Source organism: Wasmannia auropunctata, unplaced genomic scaffold, assembly GCF_000956235.1.
Source record: "Wasmannia auropunctata unplaced genomic scaffold, wasmannia.A_1.0 LD336088.1, whole genome shotgun sequence".
NCBI classification, from domain to species: domain Eukaryota; kingdom Metazoa; phylum Arthropoda; class Insecta; order Hymenoptera; family Formicidae; genus Wasmannia; species Wasmannia auropunctata.
The window spans coordinates 2899093-2922201 of record NW_012026802.1 but is presented as its reverse complement, the minus strand read 5'-3'; the positions used below and the strand labels follow the sequence as shown (position 1 = coordinate 2922201).

Here is a 23109-nt window from a genome sequence, read left to right as displayed (position 1 = left end):
ACGAATGCGGTGGGGGTATGACAGCGAATACTTAGCAATCTAAACGTCTACCAATTTATTAATCTACCGGCTTGATAAACCGCCGCCGGAGTAGTCTTAATTGCGCCACGCCGCACCGCGCGATATAGTAACGCTGCCACATATTCATCGTCATACAATACAGCGACCGTGACTCACCGACGACACGTTACCGTTACGCGATGTAACGCACGCTCTACGTATGTGTGCCCCGTTACATTAGGCACCGGCCGCGGACGATGGCGTGCCGTGCAAGCCACATAAATATCTCGCTAATTGTCCACCGTGGAAATAAATCCCGCTATACGTGGAAACATTTGCCTAATACTTACACATGCACACGTACGCACGCGCACCATATCGTCTCCCGCCTGCACTGCCGCGACTCGCGCGCGTTACACGCGCGCGATGTAATCCAGACGCGTCGTGTTACGGGGAATACGGTAGTTACACACGCGGCTACATCGCGTGAGACATATATGCATCCCCGTAGCGTAAATCCGACCGGCACACGCGGGCGTATAACGTTCGCGCGTCTTCGGCTTCCGGTCGCGCGCGAATCTCGCTTTACGTTTGTTGACCGCGCGTAAATCGCATAAATCGAAGGAACCACGCGTGGCCCGTCGTCGAAATTCGTGCGCGTTCCCGTGACCTGATCCCTGGAAAGGGTAACGTGCCGAGAGATAAACGCTTGTAAACGGACGCTGCCCGTAACTCATACGGACGGGATAAAATTCTACGCGCCAGAAGGCACGTTCGAAACATCGTTCCGTTTCAAATAGTCGAGCCTTAGGCGCACGATCCAGAGAGTCCGTGTGTATACGGCCCCGTGTGCGGATTCCAAACGCGGAAACATGATGATCGGGAGAGACGGGCGGAGCTCGAGCGGGGGAAGAGACGCGCAGGGCACCGGTCGAGTAACCGCCGAGAATGAAATTGTCGACGGCTGTCGGAACGAGCGAGTAGCTATAATAATCGATTTTCGTGCGGGCAACCAAGGGAGAGATGCAACTTCGATGCTGATTCATTCCCCGCGACGCGACGCGCCGAAGATTGCCGCGCGCAACATTATGCAGCCGTGTGCAAACTGTGTCGCTGTGGCTGGCAATTAATTAATTGCTTCCTTGAAAATGCACACGAGGGGCTTTAGATGGAACTTTTGAGCTTTCAAGCAAAGATCTTCATCATGATGGCTCGTTTCTTTATATTTTTAATTAAACCTTAAATGTCAACTTTATTTTCTCGTGCTCGTTCAGCGTATTTGGTTGTTACACAAATTATGATATACGTTTTAAATGAGCGAGATAAAATGTAAAATTAATTACAAATTCTTTTAAAGAATAAACCGGAAACCGGAAACTCATCTGTCATTTAACAAAATTGTGATTATGCAACATTACATTAGACAATTACGGAAAATTACATCAATGTAGTTGCTTCCGTTACAGACAGTACAATAAATTCCGCGGAAATAGTTCCTCGTTGTATTTTAATTATTACGTAACTGTGGTTTATTTATCGACGTGAACAAATGGACAGCCGAGAGCCTGCAGCGATGTTGACGTCGTTGCTCCGATAAAACGTCCTCCTTCGCCGTTTAAGAACGCGGAAAAGTTTGACATTATTAACATCTGACACTACGCCGGACCGCCCGTCGAAAAAGTAGAACGACCTGGATGCGCAAAGTAGCTCCGCGCGACGCCCTGTCGTGTTTTATATTAAACCCGACGATATTGAACGCGCGGCAGAGCTCTTCTCCTTAAAGACCCGGTCGCGAGTTTCGCTCTTATCGCCCGCCGAAATCTCCGTCTGAAAAGAAATGACGCGGGCTGACGGAAGAGTTAGAGCCGACGCGGCCTTTTCACCGTTCGGAATGACAAAGAAGCCGCCCGCCATCCGTTACGGGGAAACTTCTTCACGTGACAAGAAAACGTCGCCTAAGCTGCGTACACGTCGTGACGTTTTCCGACAAATCTCGCTTGCAATTTTCTGAAACGCGAATCATCAACCCGAAAGACTCTGACGTGATTATTATTGGTAGTAATATTTCAAAGTGTTTCTCTCTAAATCTGTACCAACGGAAAAGTCATTGATTAAGTCACGCTTATTTGCATCGTTATAATGAATAAGTGAAACGGAGCTGAATCTGCTGTGCACTTAGCTAGAATAGCGAAGTCCACTGATTTGTCAACGAGCGATTATTCACTTATTTATCGGTGATTTCTGAGAGACAATGGAGTTGTATTTCACTGATTGCCAGTAACATATTTGCAGGGACTGATGCGTTCAAGAATAACCATTGATAATCGGTGATTATCCAGTATCCACTGATTCAGATTTAGAGAGTAGGGAATTTATAAATTTTCTACTGAAGCAAAATTTGGAGATCAGTTGAGTATTTGAAGTCCTCGATATAAAGCCGCGAAGAATATCAGTGCCATTAGGTACATGTATCACGGCATTTTCGAGTTCATCATTGTGGCAGGTAGAGAATCGAACGGGCGGAAGAGACAGTAAGATGAATCGAAGAGAAGAAAGGGGCAGGACGCGCGAAGGGCGCGTATGATTATGTCGGCCGTATCGAGAGGGTTGACCTAAATGCACAAAGGCGAGAACAAGTTACATGTGCGCTGCATCGATATGTCAATATATCGACTCCGGTCGACTTTTTCGAGAGGAATGAAGAGGCCGTGATCTAGGGTTCTCGTGCCTCTTATATTGCCGGAGCGCGCCGAGGCTCGTGGTAGGCTGACAAAAAGCCATTGTTACTTGTCGACTAAGTTTTCCCTCCATGCTCTTGAACGCGATATACGCACTCCTTCTTTCTTTCTTTTTTTTTTTCTCGACCGACATCTCGTGACGTGAATGCCCGCCTTTTGTATCGAGCTTTAACTGATCAATCTGACGTGGTTTCATTTCCGCCCGGGCAATATCGCGATGAAGGCTGTGTGACTCGAGTTATTATTAAACGAGATCAAACCGTTCGCGTCTGATGATTAGATATATGTATATGTAAAAGGGAAAGTCTCGCGGTTTTCCCTGCAGCATTTTCCGTTAAACGAAACTGAACGGGAGGAGTTGCGATAATTCGGCAATAATTTTCACAATTAATGATCGCGCGAGGATTAATCATTCGTCATTTCAATAATGTTATTTTTTTTTCTGTTACGAAACGCCAGCTATATTAAATTTCACTGACAACGGCTAAGCGGTCCCATATCTCGAGGATGCGGCGTGCGAGAAGTAACGCGTAAATCACATCTTACAAATCGGTCCTGTATATGGGTATTATTAAGTGGGAGTAACGGCTGCATGTCGTCTATATATATGCGATACGTAACGCAGGTGTGTCGACGTCGAGCGCGTGCACACACTTATTCGCGTAACATCGTGATACGCGTCGCAACGGGTACATATTGCATGTACTGCAAGCCGGCATTATGGGCTTGTGTGCTTCCTGCGGTACCCGGCGCGTCCCGCGTGAATACGTGAAAGTCTAATGCCGCACACTGGCGGACGGGGGTGGGGGAGGGGGGCATTGTGCGCGCGCGGATGCATACACAGTGTCGGGGAGAAGCGCAGGTAACTCGGTACACTTGTGCCGGGCGAAGATGCACAGTCGCTACTGTCACGCGGCTTTCCTTTACAACGACGAGTAAAGCACTTCAGAAATGTGTTTATGGTGACAAATGCGTAACGATATTTTGCAACGGGATACGGCTTACAGAAAAGCGTTAGTTCTCGACTCCCGGCTGAAGGTACGTCATGTGGAATCGCGCGGGCGAAGTACCGTGGAATAGGCGTTGAAATTGCCGCGTAATTGTGAAACGAAACGGCGAGTTACGGGAAGGCGCGAAAGAATTCCAGTTTCTTCTTTTTACGCGCTAGAGAAATTATTAAGGACACGTTAACTGTCCGACTCTGTAAACTTGTCGACGTGGATTTTTCATGCACATCGTACTCCGAAGAGAAGGCACGAAGACGAGCGCGCTCCTCCTTGGATTAGGCGATACGCTGAACTTTAATGCAGATTGACGTACCACCTCGCGCGTGCACTTTGCGAAGCACTAGTGTTTCGGTGATTTTATTTTTCGCCCGGATTGCATTCAAGATTTGCAAACTTTTACACAATATGTAAATTTATGCATATTATTTGTCTAGAGTGCAGCCACTTTGCATCTTGTTTGTCTGTCAAAATCTGATGCATGCTGTTGTCTTTCCCTTCCCGCGGCTGATGGTATTACACAAATATCTCCTCGCGCCTTTTCGCTGCGAGAGGCAGACATTTTCGTTTCAGTTCGGCGAGCGATTCTCTATCAATCTCTCGATTGAGGAATTGGAAATGCGAGGAGAGTAGCGATAAATAATACGATTTTCGTAGACAAATAATTTTATTCATTCGCAATTGCGATTACAAGTGCACTTGCGTTGGACATTATCGAAGCGCAATAAATAAATATTTATTGAAAGAAAAAAATCAATGATTTCTGTTACGAAAATAAATTGCAATAAATCTCGTTGCGCAAATACATTTGTCCACCATCCGCTAATTCATCCGCGCATTGTATACATTTAATCCTTGATATTTATGAGATTTCACTTTAATTCGAATAATGGGGGACTTACGCATCATCGGAATTTCTGTTTCGTCGCTTGGAGGGTAATTTTTTGAGAATCGGGGGAAGAGAGAGCGTATCGACTTTCCGTTTCACGTATACGATCAGCGATTCCCCGCTATCTCCTTGCCGGTGCTCATCTCTGAATTTACCCTATCGAGATCCCGCGCGAGATAGTGACAACGCCCCCGACGGGGCTTCTCATCTCGGCGGAATGCCTGCTATCGATTATATCACGCACATTATATCGTGTATATAAAACCGCAAAGCCGCGGGAGGAGAGCCCGGGGGGGGGGGGAGGAGGGTTTCGACTCCCGCGGTGCCACGGGAGACTTCGTGACGAGGAGCTATTCCTGGAGTATTTTAGGGTTACAAGTTCGTTAGATTGCTGAGATAGGCCTCCGCGGGCTTATTTATGGATCGAATTCGCGAGATTTCCGGGAAAGCTCGTTTTCCTCTCCCCCGCCCGCCGCCGCACGCTATACCGCCACCCCCCCCCCTTCTCCACCGCGTGTTCGTAGTCACGGTGTGCCGCCCCGTCCATTATGATACGACTGTTCGATCGAGCGCGGGGACGTGATATCACTGACTAACGAATCCAGACTTCAGAAATCGGATTTAGAAGCTGCCCGTGGGCTGCATTAAGTATATAAATCACGAACGCGTCCCGGATTTCTAGGCCGACCGGACGAGTGACCGCGGCGTTCAGCAAAATCACCGGGGGTTGATCTCAGGAAAAAAACATACATTAAATTTACCCTCGCGCGGATACGCGGCCGAAACACTTTTGATATTCATGCGCGCGCGAGTCATTTGGTGTCATTCATATTTCATCGTCGCTCAGCGATAAACGTATACGCTCGTCTGTGACACGCGTTGATGTTAAATCGGCCGCGCGCGGTGCACGCAAGTAATACTCTACCCTCACGCGAGACGACGCTATATACGTACCGGAAACCGTGGGGCACCGTGAGAAGGACCAAATTTCGTAATCGGATCGCGCCGACGATTGACAAGACGTTTGACGACATGCCGGCCGAGATGCAGCTATAGAACGAGATTCTGCGCGGAGCAAGGTGCAGTTCTCGCGCGCGACGTGGCGGCAACCGCCTCGCTGCGAGAGAACTCGTCTCGCCGGTTATGACACGAGGCTCTCGCCGGGTGCATCGTATCAAGCAGCAAACCAATCAAGTTGCCACAATGGGGCTGACGTCGCAGGCGACGGCGGCGGTGGCTGCCTCCGATACCGACGTGGAATTTTCCTCGGGGTTGCCTCAGACGGTCCTCAGCTCGCTGGCGAAACATACGAGGGGCAGGGGGAAGAGGAGGCGGATAGCGGTGTATAGGGCACGTTCCACCGAGCCGCGCTTGGAAGCTTGCGGCAGATTTTCACTAACAATAACCGTCACCCTCTCGCCGGTAGCGACAACGAAGAAGCGAGGCGCTACCGTGGCGAGGACCCCACAGCCGGCGGGGGTGGGTCGAAGCAAATGGAGGCATCGATTCGCCATTTGTCTCGCTCTCGTCGAGCGACATCACCCTCTCTCGCCCGCCTTCCGTCTTACATTTCGCTACGCTATTTACCCGGAATTTGCGTCGCGACTAGAGGTACCTATATATATAGTAGCCGCTCTCTCCTCCGACGGACGGGCATTCGACCCGGGCACAAAGGTGCCGTGGTGTGGGTTTAAGGAAACGTTTGGATTTCTGGCACCTGACGGCACGAACTGTTCAACAGTCGCCGAAGGATATCGGCATTACCTTACGCGAATAATTGCGCGGGATATTCTGTATCGGCTAATTGAATCTATTCCGCGCGTTTTCATTTGTACGAGAATGCTGTAGAATCCAAATGAAAAAAGTCTCGCTAACTGGAACAATTTTATGAAATTTTCGCTAAAAGAGAGAAAGAGAAGAGAGAGAAATAAAAAGAGGACAATCCAGTTAACGTGAGACCGTAAAATAATTTTTGAGCGGAGCGATTTCGGTTATCAAAACTCGCAGCGCGAGTTTTACGGCGTTGTTAAAACGTAAGATTATTAACAGAAACCGCAACGATTGTCACGGAACATTTTGAGAGCGGATTAGCCTTTTACGTTAGGCACGCAGCGGCGCGGCCGGCGCGGATCGGACAGAAAAGTCAAGGGACTCTCGTTATCGCCCGGTCGTTACCAAGATAATATCGTCGTTGTAGCGCGACGGTGGGCGCACAGTATGCGCCCGCGACATTCGCCAAGCAAGCCTGCATGCAATGCCGGGCTACGTGGTTACACAATGGTGACCTGGCTGTAAACCCGCTAACGAGGACGTACTTCGACACCTGGCAGTAGTTTACTTTGTCAGTATACTCTTGGACTGTATAAGCGAGGAATAACGAGGGATAACCATTATTAGATGTAGTTACTCCCCGACTATCACGTTGACGGTAACGCCTCGCGCGCCCCGGCTTATATACGAATAACGCGAGTTCGGGGTCCGCGCGTAGTACGTTCGGAGTTTACAGCGGAGCGATTGTGCTTCCGAACTGATATCCGTTCCGCGTTGTGCAGGATATTATTTACTTGCTTGCCGCATTTCGTATATAACGACACCGTATCGTCCGAGGATCGAAATAACATTTGCTCCGTCAGAATTCAGCCGGTATACACCCCTGTCCTCCTCGTAAATTTCTTAAATCGATATTAAACATCCTGACGGAGTTACATCGGATATGAGACTCCGTCGAAATAACGTTGAGATTAATCGAAGAGTAAGACTCTCTGCCATCCGTTTACATCTCCCTCGAGTTTAAGTTCGTCAAAAGTCACTGACACGCAAATCGGAATTTTTTTTTTATCGCTGATATGCGTTACGATCACGCTTTTCATTCGCGCGTTCGCGAATCGCCGTTTGTTGGAATAAATATCTCGTTTGTTTGAATAAACTCGGCGCGCGCGCGAGAGAGAGAGAGAGGGGGGGGAGGGATGCGCGTCTCCCTGTGAGAGCTAAACGCGGCGTGCATAAGTATTCACGTCGATAAAGCGCAGCGGCTCGCATGCGCCGCATGTTTTGAGAGCGTTGTCGCCACAATCGCGGTTAATTACCACCATATTCATGTACACGATACACGTTTCTTAGTCACGACGGGGGTAGGTTGCACGGGACGCCTGCTAATCCGGTACACAGATGCGGCCGTGATTCGTTAGTTGTTCCGAACACGTACATTGAATTAACACTGAGCTTAATTAAATCGCCGACGTAAACAATCATCGCTGCATTTTGAGTGCAACGCCGTACGCGACCTCTCGCTCTCTCTTTCTCTCTCTGTCTCTCTTTCTCTCTGCCCGAGCTTCTCGAAATAGCGCGAAAAATTCCCCACATTTTCCCCCTTTGCGCGCGAAGGGAATACTGCCCGGCGGTGCACCGGATAGCGTCAAAAGCGTCTTTTCCTTTTTCAAACGGTGCTCGGTAGTTGAATTTTCCGCAGCGATTATTAGCCTGCCATTTATAGCTGGATTTTAATTTACAAAATATTTCGCGTCAGAGCTGTTATTGAAGTAGATCTATTAATATTATATGAGAGACGTCTATTTAGATAGTCTATTTATCTATTTCAATGTTTAAAGTCTATTCTATAATTCTCCAGCGTTTTGTAATTTTTACTGTTAATTAAATATGAACCTTTCCCGGTATTTAAAGCGCACGAATTCCATGAACTTTGACATTAAAAATATCTCAAAAATATATATTCAAGAGAATACTACGACGTGAGGTTGCCCCGAGATTATAACAAGGATACACATGACTTTTTCGAGACGTAAGATCAACAGAGAAAAAAAGAGAGGAACGCGGAGGTGCGGTTTTGTCCGGCGTGGTTTTTTTCAAAACAGGGAATGTTATGACTCCGACATTTCCGATACGTTTCGAACTGTCGGTACCGTGAATATAGTAATAATATTTGACCGTGAAATATAATATCGGTAATAGGGGGAAAAGCGGGATCGAGCGAGATAGTCTCCTTTTAGCCGGCCATAAATCCGGCTGGCCGGGCTCTCTGTGCGCCCTTCGGAATGCCTTTCTCGCGGCGAAAGGGAGCTCGCGCGTCGTCGACGCGACGTATCGCAATTTGATACACGGTTTGGCGGTAAGCCGTAATCGTAAAGAGCAATATCGGAACGTCAATTAACGACCCGGAGGATGCAAGCTTCCGCGTTGCAACCTGCACGCGCACCACAATTGGCCGCCGTCGCCTAAGTACAATATCGTTAAGTACTTCGTGTCTCGTCTTAATTGACACTTTAATTGGTTCTCAAGACCAAATTGCCATCCGGACGTAATTGATGTTTACGCTTGTAAACATCAGTCGAACGGCGACTGGCTCGTCGATTTCTGTCGGAACTTAAGATCTTGTTCCAATTAATTAATTTCAATTAATTTGATAGACTCTGCCGTCGATGGGAGTCTCTACGGAGGATCTCTCCTTCCCTCTCTCTCTCTCTCTCTCTTTCTCTTTCTCGCTTTCTCTTTGCACAGGCAGCCCGTATCTCTACATGAAAAATCCGACGCGTCATTGCTCCTCGTAAGTTTTTCCTCACTTACCGTCCCGCGAGCCGTCCATTACTGTCGTTTGTCATGTCTGAAAAGGTTATACCTATAATGTGTTTCGAGATAAGAGCAGCGACCTATTTCCCCTCCACCCTACCCCTCCACACGTGTTTCGTGAAATATAGTTCTATATGTAGAGCTTTGCATTTACTTTTTGAATATAATCTAAGGTGCAAAATGTGCCCCAGGTGCGCTGTGTGGTGCATATGCACTTATTCGAGGTACGCTATCAGTAATACCGGCGCAATCTCCATGGTGCAATATATTTCTTGCGACAGTTTTCGCGATTGTTCCGGATTCGCCGGGATGTTTGCCTTTTGATTGTTAACGCATAAAAGCTCGGATAATAAGTCCGCCTCTAATTCCTGCGAGGTATAACTGCCGCGCGAGAAAGTACATTAATGACGAGCTGCGATACGTTAAATAAGAGCGTAGAGAAAACGTATATCTCGGTTAAAGCTTTATATTTAATGTATAATTTGAAATAACTGCCATCGTCGGTTGACCATACACGTTGTTACGTACTTCTACAACATACGGAATAAAAGCTCGTTCGATATTTTACCGGCGGTTTTGAGACATCGGTGATTTGGCGTCGCTTGCGTGGTGTCTACCGGATTTAATCTTCGACAGTATGACTTCCGGTACGTATGAGAAACACGTATGACGTACAATTTGTTCATCACGTACGGCCGTACGAAATACGACGGTCGAGTTACACAATCGATACTGTATCTATGACATAACAATTTTAGAATCGGCACTATTGCTGACTACCAAAACAATGACAAGAGTTATTTTCTGTCTGACAGGTGTCGGTAAAATGTCGATCGCGTTTTGTTTCTCTCTCTCTCTCTCTCTCTCTCTCTCTTCCTCTCTCTCTCCCACTTTATTCTCTTTCTCTCTCTTTTTTTTAATATCGTTCGCTACGAGAGCGCAGGCAATTGGACGGACACAGTATGTAACATGGCAGATCGTGAACCGAATATGTCTGCAGGGATGGGCGACGCCCGGCGTTATCTCGCATACCGAAATTTTTTAGATGTAATGGAGAAACTATGATGTCGTATAACAAAACAAAAAAAATCGACGGTGCCTATCTTTTCGCAAAACGGTCCGAAATTAAATGTGAGCACGATGCATGCTGCTAAAGGCTGATGCTTTTATAACAAAAAAAAAAGTGAAAAACACGGAGAAATAGTTCGCTTGATTCGAAAGACGAATTTTACGCGAAGATCGGAATGCATTTTAAACGCGGAACGTCCAATCCAGCGTACGCGCAATCTTTCATCTTCACCGCGAGGTTTCCGCAGCCGAACTATCGCGTCGGCGTTAGACACGTTAACGGACGTGAGGGCGCATCGTAAACGCGCCCGCGATATAGGAACTTTTATCTGTGGCAGGTATCAATTATCGCGCTTCTCCTTGACGTAGCGCGCGGCCGACGCGTTTAAGGCTCGGCATTTAGCTCGTTCGCGGTTTAACGGCTTCCGCGACTGATTTCGCCCTCTTAACCCTCTCCCCCTTCCCCTCCCCTCCTCCCCCCCCCGTAATACGAACGGAAACTCGTAAAACCGGTCATATCGGCCGTCGTAAAAGCCACGATCGAACGTCGGGCCGGTGCGGAAGAGGGCAATTACAGTCGCCGGTGGTCGTGCAAACGAGAGCAAAGGGTGGTCCCTATTTTCGCCCCTTGTCTTGCGCGCGCGCGCGCGCGCGCGTTCGACGGAGAGCGATGGACAAGCTCTGGTCGGGGGTTGAAAAGGGCCAATTGGCCTCGTCCTCGTCCTGTATCGAATAAACCGGGTGCTTTTCGCCACGGTCCACCTCTATCGCGGTTTTTATTCTCCGCTATGTAACCGTCATCCTTATATTCCCCGTCGACACGCACGACACGCGTGTCGATAGACTTTTACGGAACGTTTCATTCATTCGTTTTTCATCTCTCCTTTTTCCTCCCCCCCCCCACCCCGCCCCGCCCCGTTTTTTCTACGGCAGGAAGTGTCGCGTTGGCAATTATAACTCCCAGACTCCGTCTTGAGTCTCTATTTTCAAGACGAAGCTCGCGTTACCATCATCCAGCGAATTTCTCTCTCCTCTTTCCTCGGTATATAATACTTAGGTTACATTCGGTATTTTATTTCTTTTTCGCTGTCACTCCCGCGTAAAATAGAAAACGACGCGTAGGAGTCGAGATGAAACGGGAAGAAAAATAAAAGTTAGCTGCGAATGGAGGAAACGTTCCTCCGCAAGAGCGTGTCCCTCAAAACGGAAAAATTAATTACTTTCGTGACTGGCTCTGCCACATTTGTACGAACATTTATTATACAAATTATTTCGCAGAAATTACAACAGAAACTATAACCAAAATATAATTTCAAAGCTCCTCTCCTTAATTTTGCTAACTCTAAACTAACTAAGGGGCACTTTATTACGTCTCTTTGACCGGATGTTCCAACAAAGAGAAAACTCTAAATGTGATATAACATTTTTCTACCTATTTTTCTACCTAGAAGAAAATTTCGATATAATGTACGTGTTATTATCATTGAAAATGTTAGATTCACCGACTAACTGAACACTTTTTTGATCTCCTAGTATAATATTTTATCGATAAATGACATTCTTATATATTAAGCATGTTTCTAAATTTATTTAATACGTATATCTATAAGCGTAATTTAAAATGTAATATCAATTTAAAGTGTTCGTATTTTTTTAGCGAAACGGTCTGATATTTTTTGCACGGAAAATAATAGCGGAGTTTTTGATACTCAAAGGGTTAAAGTACGCTTCTATTCTCGCTCGTACATCTCTCTTTTCCTTTCTCTCTCATTCTCCCTTGTAATTAAATATTACGCATTCTCGCGCATCATTTAAATTCAATCGCACGTGGAAGATAAAGAGGAGCTTACAATTAAAATGAACGCGCGGTACATTTTTATTGGGACGTGCAAATCGCCCCGAATGCTGGTTGAATTTCTAGCTGAATCCATCAAACGCGGGATAACTGCTTGTGCATCTGATGTTTCAAGCACTTTGTTAATCGAAATGTTTGATCTCTCGCTCACTCGGCAAGGGCGCGGGAGTACTTGTTTTTTTTGTGCTACGCGATCGTTTTCCCATATAGTGCTCTTGACGTTGAGCCTGGCTGTTTTTTGCGCGTGTGAAACATACGCTCTCGCTCTGTGTGTGACGAATTCAATATGCCATCCATTTTGTCAGACTGTTAAACTCCGCGGATACTCCTGGCTTACAACGTACGTATCGGGTAACCTCCGCCCGTTTTCAGCGTCTTCGCGCTTGACGTTGCCGTAGGCATTTCATTAACGAAGTCCCTTTCCTCTTACCCCCTCCCCTCCACCCTCTTCCTTCTCCCGTCTTCGACGAATGTGGATGCTTGCTAATTAAGAACACAGCCTGACTGAAAGAAGCAACGTAATACGGTTCAATAACGCAATTAACGGTGCGCCGTTCGAGTTGAATTCATTTCGTCATGAACGTGCTCCGAGCACGAAGTGCAAGTTCTTCAAGACATTACGTTGCGTTGGCATCCTCAATACGGATCGTTAATTTCGAATTCAATGCACCGTAAATCAAGATTGCTTTGTGACCGGATATTTGTCAGGACTTTATGACTGGGGCACTTGCTTTTTAATCGCGCATACCGTGCAACTTATAGCCATCTTATTACTTTGTAGAGATGTATGATTTAATAGAAATAGGATCTCCAGGTATATGTCAGATAATATATAATAACGACAATTAATAGCATATAACAGGCTTTCCTTTAATAACTTTAATTTATCGTCGTATCTCACGTACGATAAATTATTACAGAAAAGCGCGTTATATCATCCAGCCGCAAACTAGCTTACGTAAATCTGCAGATTTCGGGAATATTTGAACAGGGTGACATTTATTCCTACCGATATCGGATACGAATAAATTGATTTTGAATTTTTTTCACACGCGATATTATTCCATAGCTTACATGGGCTCGTAAAGAATCGAACGCAAACACGGACGTCAGCGTGCTGCGCTTTCGTTATTTTTCCCGTGTTATTTTTCCCGTTCGTTGAATCTAACGCAAACATATTTTTTTTTGCGTTTACGCAACCGGTGCGCGCCAGCGGGCATTGTTCCTTAATTATTGTTGGTACGAGCGCGTCGTTCTTGCTCCCGGCGATAAGTACGAAATTATGGAATCCCCAGGAACGAAAGTTCTTGCCGCTCGGACTCGCGCGTTGAGTGCCTGCGGCCGGAATTCGGCCAGCGCGCAGCGGCGCCGCTCGCATCGTTTTCAGCGTCGTGTCGCTCCGCTGCGGCATTTCTCAAACTGTGCTCCCATGGAACACCGGAATCCTTGGAAGGAAAACGGTACTTTTTTATTTGGTGAATAACTTTTCGTTATATATGATTCTCTTGGGAATGTTAGTGGCTTGAATTTCGTGAAAGTAAAATATGAGAGCAGTGAGATGTTTTTAATGAGCCTGTTTCATTAAAATTTTATTTGTTTGTAGGTGCGAGAGAAAGAGAGAGAAAATTATTATTACAATATGAGTTTTTTTCTGAAATAAGTGATCGAACGTTTTTTTTTTAATTATCTGCATGAAGCGCAAAAAATTATTTCCTGAAGAAGCAGGACGTTTAAGATTTCCTATTAGTCGTAAACCAGAATTGTCGCGTCAAATATACATACATTCCGCTATTTATTCCTATTGCCGGACTCTCAATTCGCCGATCCCTCGGTCCGGTTTTTCTCGTAAATTCCATGACGGCCGGGAAACTGAATGTTATTTGTATGAATATCGCGTCTGCGGCGGACATCGCGCACGCAAGGGATTCTCTCATAAAAGAAATACGTCAGCATCGGAACGAAGTAGTTCGTTCCGGGTAAAATGCTCCTCATTGATGCGTAAATATAAAAAATTATGGAATCAATGGAAGACGGTCTCGTAAAAATTTGTTAGGGTCCATACAACGGAATCTCTGCTTTCGATGAAAATATTGGAAAAACACGAATTCCATGCAATGTACAAACATTTCATATTTAATTGTTTATATACAAGGTTTTATATATGTTTTTATACAAACTTTCTGTACGCAGTTACGTGAGCACCAATTAGAAGCTGCCATTAGATCGGACTTAAACGCGGTTTATGTTTTTAAAATATGAACACTGCCGTACCGATAAAATAGGGAGAATGTACAATATTGAGTACGCGAAACGTGGTTTGCGATTTCGGAAACGCTCGGCCGTATTCACGAATATCCCGAGAATTTCCGGTGGGAAAGTATTGCTCGTAAATTTTGACCGGGCATTCCGCCACTTATTCTCGCACGCTGCGACCTCGCGTCTTCTCTCCTTCATTCAGAATTTCGTTCAATTTTCATCGTTTTAAGACGCTTACGCAAGGTTATTAACGACCGAATTTCGCCGAGCATTTATGCGAATATTTATTCCCTTTTGGAAATAATATCTCGAGCTTGTCACATAACACAGGATTGCACATCTGTATGCGTATTTTCTGCACTTACCACGTCTCTCGATTTTCTTTATTGATTTTTTTTACTGGTATCCATTATATCGCATTATTAGTTCTTTTTTATTTTTCTTGATATTTTTCACAATTTATTAATTATACAGAAACGCGAAATATAGAGATATTATTTCTATATTTATTTGTCTTTGTGATGGACAGGAAAAGATTGGTGTACTGACGAAGCTGTAAACTTCCAAAGGTATAGGGATGCTGTTTTGTAGCGATAAAATAATTACATGAAGAATGCACGGAATCGGAAGGGTAGGATGGGGACGATCACGCGGAATTCTCGTTCAAGACTTCCCTTAGGATTTGCGCGTTCGCAAACTTCGGTCGCCGGCTTGACGCTCGACTATTTATTCCCGCTGCTTTACGACTCGCTTCTTCCACTTCGTTATTCGCGCCCACCTTATCGGGCGGGCTCTTTCCCACCCCATGCGAAAGATTCGCACTCTGCAGAATGATTATTTATCCAAACGCTCCCTTCTTCGGCGATTTTGCACGGCTTTATAAACGCGAGGAACGAGGCGAAGAGTAAAATCTAGACGTTATCTCCATTTTTCTCTCTTCTTCATCCTCTCCCTCTCTCTCTCTCTCTCTCTTTCTCTCTCTCTCTCTCTCTCTCACTCTCTCTCTCTCTCTCGCAAGTATCGATTTTAATTTCAGCAGAGTACACGCCGTCGCGACGCTGCGCAAGAATCCTACGAGTATTCTTGTAAAGTTTGCGCGAACGAGATTTTGTCGATATATATGTTCGACTGGATTCGTGAATAACACCCAGCTCGTTCCCGCCTCGAACACGCCGCCGCTCCCCTCAAAAGTCAAAAGTCGGAAGTTTTATTTCGCCGCTGTGTTCGCCGCTGTATACGCGTGAAATTATCGGGATAACAGGATCGCGAGCAACGATTCAAATTTCTCCGGTGTATTAACTGAATAATGATGATCGGATGTTTGGACTTTGAAACGATGAAGGTATAATGATTACTCGTTCGCGGTTATGCATCCAATTTGCGGTTTTGCCACGCGTATGCGTACGATATGTATGTTTGATATCATTTCGATGCGTGAATATTTAATCATTTTAGAGGAGACAATACGCACGTTTACGCTTAACTTTATTGCATGAAATCCGACGTGATATCATTGATCCTTCTGACAGGCTTTTACCCCCCTCTCTCTCTTTCTTTTTCAGGAATCACGACGAGAGGCATCGAGCCGCCCGGCCACGCGAAGTCGGGATAAATATGTTCTGGATGATCAAATAACCGTTGGACGTAAGTAATGATTGCGCGAGTTTGAGCGGACAAGCTCCATACGATTTATGGCACGCACAAAGCTCAATGTGTAATTACATAACTCCGCATTAAATGTCATAAGCGTAATTACATTTTCCGATAGCTATGCATGAAAATCGAGCATAAATTCAAGCATAGATATTTAATCGGTACAATCTATGCGTTTTCATCGTGGCCCACTAATTACGCTGGCACATTTTGAATTACGTTTACTGGGGACGTTTAATGGTACCAATTCCCGCCGAATTTGTGTGATTTAGGGTCGGCTACAAAGATAATACTTACGGGATTATGAACTTAATAAAATGCGCAAGCTGTGTACGTGCCGATAAGTCTAAACTACGGAATTCAGAATTACAAAAATTTACGGAAAATCTAAGAATTTACGGTGTATTTACAAGAAAAAACATAGAGAAAGATATGACATAACACATACAGTATTCTTTGCAAGGTGAATAACACACATGTGATCGAATTATCAGGTCACAAGAGTCTGAAGTTCAGATTTCTGCAATGTCGCCCTATAAAATTGCAGCGACGATAGCGATGCAGCGTGCACGGGGGGAGATCTTTGCACGCTGTGCGTGGAATATATTTGCGACACGTACAACGCAAGGTGCGGTTTAAACTTGCAAACGGACTCCGGATAAATCGCGGACTACAAAGTCGTAGGAAATCTCCGCCAGGCGGGACCGAACGTGATATCCAAAGTCACTCACGAATTCATAGGATATTTTTTTCCCCCTCGCTCGATTCCTCACCTCGATTCCCCTTCTTTCCCCTCCCATCTTCCTTTCCACGTTATAACGTTTATTTCCACCTTCTTTGTCAGCGCGATTTACTCGCGGTCACGTACGCCGATTTGATAATACTTTCTGAGAATCTTTCAAATATTCTCGTTCTTGTCATTATAAGTCTTGCAACAGGACGTTTTCAATACATGGCTTCGTTTTCTCTACGCCACAAGAAATTTTTTTTGAATGATACATGCGTGGCGAATCGTATTCCTCCAGATACTTACGTTTTATCGATTTTATTTTATTCTTCCTAAATTTTATATTTTTTACGATTCCGATAAATTGGTATAGTAATAATGATAGTAAGAATGATAATAACTCGTTAAAAAATTTTATTAAAATTCTCGGAAATATAACGGTATATATGAAGATTAAAATATACATGTAATCGAAATGAAAAAGAGGATAGCTACAGCGTATTATATATCGTGAAAGACCAACCGGTGTTTCCTTCCCTTTCATCGCTATATTGCTTTCACGTTGTCGCTCCCATAACTTTATTCCGCAAAATGTTCGATGTATAACACGCGTAAAAGCATGCTATGGAAATTGTGTAGCGTAGCTCTCACGGTACGACAACTTATACCGGTACGGATTTATCGCGCGCGTGTGTACCGCGAAGTAGCGCGAGTCAACAATGTAGGAAGTCTCGTAGAAATAACTCCGGGGAATAGACGGCCGTAAGCAATCGAAAGTATCCTACCCGATTTGGCTACGGCTCCGCGGAATCTCTCGAGCGTAATAATGATGCCCGTACCCTATCCCTTACCGGTAGTTACATCCGAGGAGATAATCGTCTTGGCGACCCAGTTTGCAACACATTCGTCGCATCACGAGAGGAAAAGAGACAGAGAAAGCGAGAAGGACGGAGTGTGTCGGTATGTGTAAATGTACGTATATGTATGTGCGAGGCATTGCACACGCGTTTGCAGCGTTCGAGCGTAAGGTGTTTGCGTTTTCGAGACAGTCTTAATAACTACTTCATAGCCGGCACTCTAACTTTCGAGCGTTTCGCTGGGAAATTCTGAGGGGCGCGAAAGTTCTTTTACCTACTCCGACTGTAATAATGAAAATTCTACGCTGGTAAAATCGGAGCATTGGAACCCGCACTGCAGCGTCTATGATTGTCAAATAAGAAAAAACATCTACAATCCTGCATTTACATTCTGTAAGATATCGATTTAACGTTAATTCGTCTTTATACAGAATTGAATATATTATTAGTTCAGAGAAAACTGCAATAAATCACAATGTTATTTCTCCGAAAATTACAATAAATCACAACGTTAATTCCCAAAACAAGTCATATTAGTTAGCGTTTCTCGTGTAATTATTATTTACTTCGAGTCTCTCTCTCTCTCTCTCTCTCGACGCGACGTAATTCTCGATCAATAACTCGGCCCTGCAGTATGAGCGATATTACAGAATGAGCGGCTGCTCGCGACGAGCAGCTCTCGCATTTTTCGAATTATCAGGTCACGAGAACTCGCGCGCGCGAGGAGCGCGACGGCTAACGACAAGTTCGACCCGTCGAACTCCCATCTTCCGTCGCGGTGCGGAAAGGTACACCGAGGCGACATTACGGCAGCAGCTGCCGCGTATCGTCGTTTTACGGCGACAACGACAACGACGACGGCGACGACGATGGGTTTCGACTGCACTTCGGTGTCAAAGACGCAATAAACTCCCCGAGATGTTTAAGTGCCTCCGGAGTTCTACGAGTGCTTCCTGGAGAGCAGTAGTCTCGCGGTGACCCAGTTCAAATAAAAACATACTGGGTATACCACATAAAATGATCAGCGAACGTGACTTCTTCGCCGGGAAGCTCTTACGGGAGTACTATCTATTGACAGATTGAAATTTGTTATGGTTACTCGATCACGACGTCCGTGCCGCTTATTGACTGCGTTTTTCCCAAGGTAAACATGAAACACGATACCGCAAGCTAATTAAATTTCTATAGACGCGACAGTTCGCCAGATCATTTGTGCTAGACTATACCTATCTATATATTTTATGTTTTGTTATCCTTTTTTTTCACCTTGCGACAAGGGAGAGACTTTGGTAAGGATATTTATATATTGTACTTTGTGATAGTATAGAACGCGTTGTATACTTTGGACGGTGTGCATAAATACTGGCCCGGTCAAATATTTTTCCTACATGCCTCTTTGCTTCTCGCTTTTTACCCTCATATTTCGTCTTGTTTTTATATATTCCTCTCTCTTTCCCTTCGAGTCGGCCTTCTGCGGCTGCGAGGGCTCTTCGAGGGCCCAAGAGTAGTTAGTTATGTTACTCGGTTTGCATTCTAAAGAAGCAATGGGAAGCACCCGGTGACTAACGACGCGTATATCCCGGAGTGGAGACAAATCTAGGGTAGGCGGTAATAATTGCGGTTTTATTTCCGGACATATGCTAAGTTATCGCACGCTTTTTTATAGCAATTTTTATTTTTGAACGCGATTAAAAAGTAATAACTTTATATATATATATATATATATATATATATATAATTTTATATTATTTTAATATATAACTGTATATATCATATATTTACACACACACACACACATATATATATATAAAAGTTTATATATATATATATATAAATTTCGCGATCTGTATCAAAATACTAAGCTTTCGGACTTACGTTCTTCCGTATCTTAAGCACAGAAATGCACCTTACGCGACGCCCGTGTATTCCGCATCTGCGCGCCGTGACTATGGCGGGTCGTCGAATCTCGCTCACCACCTTCGGTGTAGACGACGATGCTCTCGAAACGTGCGCCAGACTACATAGGAGGATTACGCGCGAGCATCTGCTGCCGCGTTCCCGGCTCGTATTACGTGCCTCCCTCCATTACGAGAGGCATTAATGCTCCCGATGGCGCGCCGTGTGTTTCCGGAGCGGGGAAAAACAATAGGTAATTCCCAGGACACTTGTCCGCACGCCCGCGAGCGCGCGCTCTGGTACCTGTCCGTTGTCCCCCCCCTCTCCCCCCCCCTCCTCGCGGCCGGACTGGTCGACAGCTAGTGGAAACAGAACGAATGGGGTGAGACAAGCGGCGCGGTCGAAGTTGGAGCGAAGTAAGACGGGAAAACGGAAGCGCCGCTTCTTCATTATTGCCCCATAAAACTCGGCGCACCTTTTACTAGCGCGAACAATTATAATCATCAGTTAGGTGCGATAAAACTCGTAGGGACGGGGAAAGGGGAGCGGGTTTGCGAGGAGAACGCGTAGGCGCTTAGATAGGGGCAAAGCTCCTGAAGAGTAAATAACGATTCCGATAGAATCGAATCTTCGCGCGCGCCTCTGCGTCGTCGTCCTCGTCCTCGTCCTCGACGTCGACGATGGCGTCTTTATCGGCGCCATTACGCTCGGTTTGCCGTTATCCAACTTTCCGAAATCAGAGAAAGCCCCGTCGCGAATACCCCGGTCCTACTTTTCTCTCTTCCTCTCTTTCGTCCTCTCTCTCACTCTCTCTCTTTCTCCCTGCCTTTTCCGTGCGCCACGATTATCTATAGACGTTCCATTCGTTTCCGGGAGTGCAATTCCGTTCCATTTTTAAAATTTTCTCACAACTGTGTCAGTTTTACGAGGGACAAAAGGGGACGGTCTCCTTACGGCCGTTTCCTTGTTATCGATTTAAATTCACTGCGGCTTCTGGTCATTTCGCGCGGTGCGCCAGGGCGGCAGATTTGACAATTCGTGTAACACTGTAGATTAGTCCATTCTGCGGCGAGAGGTAATGAGAGTGGGTAGTTTGGAACCGCACGGTGAACCTGAGTGCGCCAAATTTGGCCGTGCGGGTTGCAGTTCTCTCGTCAGCGTCATAAGCTACATCAACCGTTACGTTGCAACGTGTTAGTTCCTAATGGCTCTTGCCATTACCTGTCAGACACGGCACATTTTGATTCGGAAGAAATTATATGCTGGTATAAGTGTAAAGTTTCGAATTTCCCGCGAATGTAACGAGCGCGTAGAGAATACCGTTGAAACATCGAGAGCGTCATCTTCGCGCAGCAAATTTCTTGACGTACTTTGAGATTTTTTAACTTCCCCGTAATTTTTTAAATTACCTGCAAAAAAATTACCTGCAAAATTCTCGTCGTTATCCGATTCATTCGGATTTTATTTATTCGTTCACATTCCTGACAGAGAGATATAATTTCGTACATGAATTATATTTTTATATGCGCCACGCAGACGTACGTATAGCTTTGAAAATTCGAATTGGGTAAAGCATCATCCGAAACACACGTGTACGAGGATTAGTCTCTTTAGCCGGGGATTTTATTTTTCCTTCAGTAATAATGGCAGCCGCTAGATTTATTCATTTACACGCATGTGTGACGAGTAATTAGCGCTCCATTATTCGTGGCTACGCCTTTGTTCGCGTAGTTATCGCGCTGCATAATTAGATGCTTCTCTAAATACCGTATCGTTGTGTTTCTCATATGCATATGTATAATACGCACCGCACATATTCGTGATATCGCATCGAATTCGCAAGGAGATTTATCCAAACGGACCTTTGATTTATCGTGAATGCCTAATGAACTGTGTCAGACTAAATTGCTCATGCGAAATGAATCGAATCTATATCGGAAATGATAATCGCCTGTACACCCTCTTCCCTCCCGATAGAGGCGTAATTAAATGATCATACCGTTGCATAGGGAGATTTATCCAAGAATGCGATAATTCAGGTTTTAAGGCCTGCACTAGGTATGTATTCCAAGAAAAACTTGGCGCGCAAACTTTTCCGAACGGCGACAGCTATTCTCCCCTCCCCCCATTATCGGGGGATAATGCCGACGATTCCCGTGACCGAGCATTCGGATTCGCATTCAAATTCGGAGGACCATTTTCGCGGGATGAATGGTTTTCCGTGAAAGCCGCAAATCCCCCGTCTTCTTCGTGCGATCGTACGGAATCGACCGTAATAATTCGGTTACTGCACGCCTGCACCGACCGCAATCGCGCGGCGCGCAGCGCGCCGGCTGTGCGCCATCGAAGTAATCGAGGCCCTCGAATTAATAACCGATCGCTGTTAAGTTACATACATCGCCGTGATTATGATTACGTTACGACGCGTCAACGCGATATATCGGTGTACGTGCCAGCAGCGTTCGGCTGTATTTAGAGTGTTTAGTCCATCGTTAATTCCACCGTAGCACCGATTTACCCATCTCGACTGGCGGAGATGCCTACCCGACGGCGTAAAATTAACGCCACTATCATCCGCTTGAGTTTCGCCGCGCGGCACCGATGCGTTATGAGTGTTTTAGCCGACGATGCGTGCATGCGAAAACAAACGTAAGCCTGCGCCCGATCTATAATTATATCGCCGGATGACTTGTTAATGCGATGTTTGTATAACGGGAGGGAGAGGGATATTAATCGCGCACATGCGGTGACGTTCTAATTCTCTCTTTGTGATAGTCTGAGTTTGTCATGGTGAATGATCGTAATCGGTAAATTGATGATTGCGATTTGATTAATGGAAAATTTTGAAGGGTTAATTCTGAAACTGATATTCAAATGAACGAAATAGGACACGTGGTTGTTAAAGTTGCTGCAACTACCGTTACACGCGTTTCTATATAGAAAATCAAGTTTATTGCCACTTGTGCCTTATTGTCAGTTACAAAAACACCTAACGTCGCGTGTCGAATGGATGATCCTGATATTACGGTTGGACGACATTTTCTCTGCTTCTGTCTGTACCGGCAATTCTCGCGAATCGAGAGGATCCGCGTATCGACCGTCACGTTTCTCGCGCGGCGAGACTATACAGGCGGGAAGAGAGTGTACGGAAAAACGGCCGGAGTCGATGGATGGCGACGTGGGACACAACGCGCGAACGACGCAGTTTCTTCGGTAGATTTATCGCCCTTTAAGAACGGTCGATTCAATTACTCCGGCTAGCGTCTCCTCGTAACGGGCATACCGGGTCCAGTCCCGCAGTCGCCGGCACGGCGTTCCTCGGTCCTCCGTCCAGGCGCCGGTGACCGAACGAAAACAAAGATGTAAGCCGGTAATGTGGCGAGTACTGGCCGAGCCCGATGGTATAATGGCATTACCGGGGAATTACAAGATGAACAGAGATTATCTCTTTTCATGAGCACCATTCCCGCCGAGTTCCACCCTTTTCCTTTCGTTCTCGCCCAGCTTTTGTGTCATCTCGTTCGGCTTTCCTCTCTGTCTCTCTCTCTCTCTCTCTCTCTCTCTCTCTCTCTCTCTCTCTCT

The 23109-nt window shown here is 45.7% G+C and overlaps 1 pseudogene; it reads left to right on the top strand.

The window, feature by feature from the left end:
* LOC105448286 overlaps window positions 1–23109 on the top strand; it is a 275446-nt pseudogene that overhangs the window by 114478 nt on the left and 137859 nt on the right.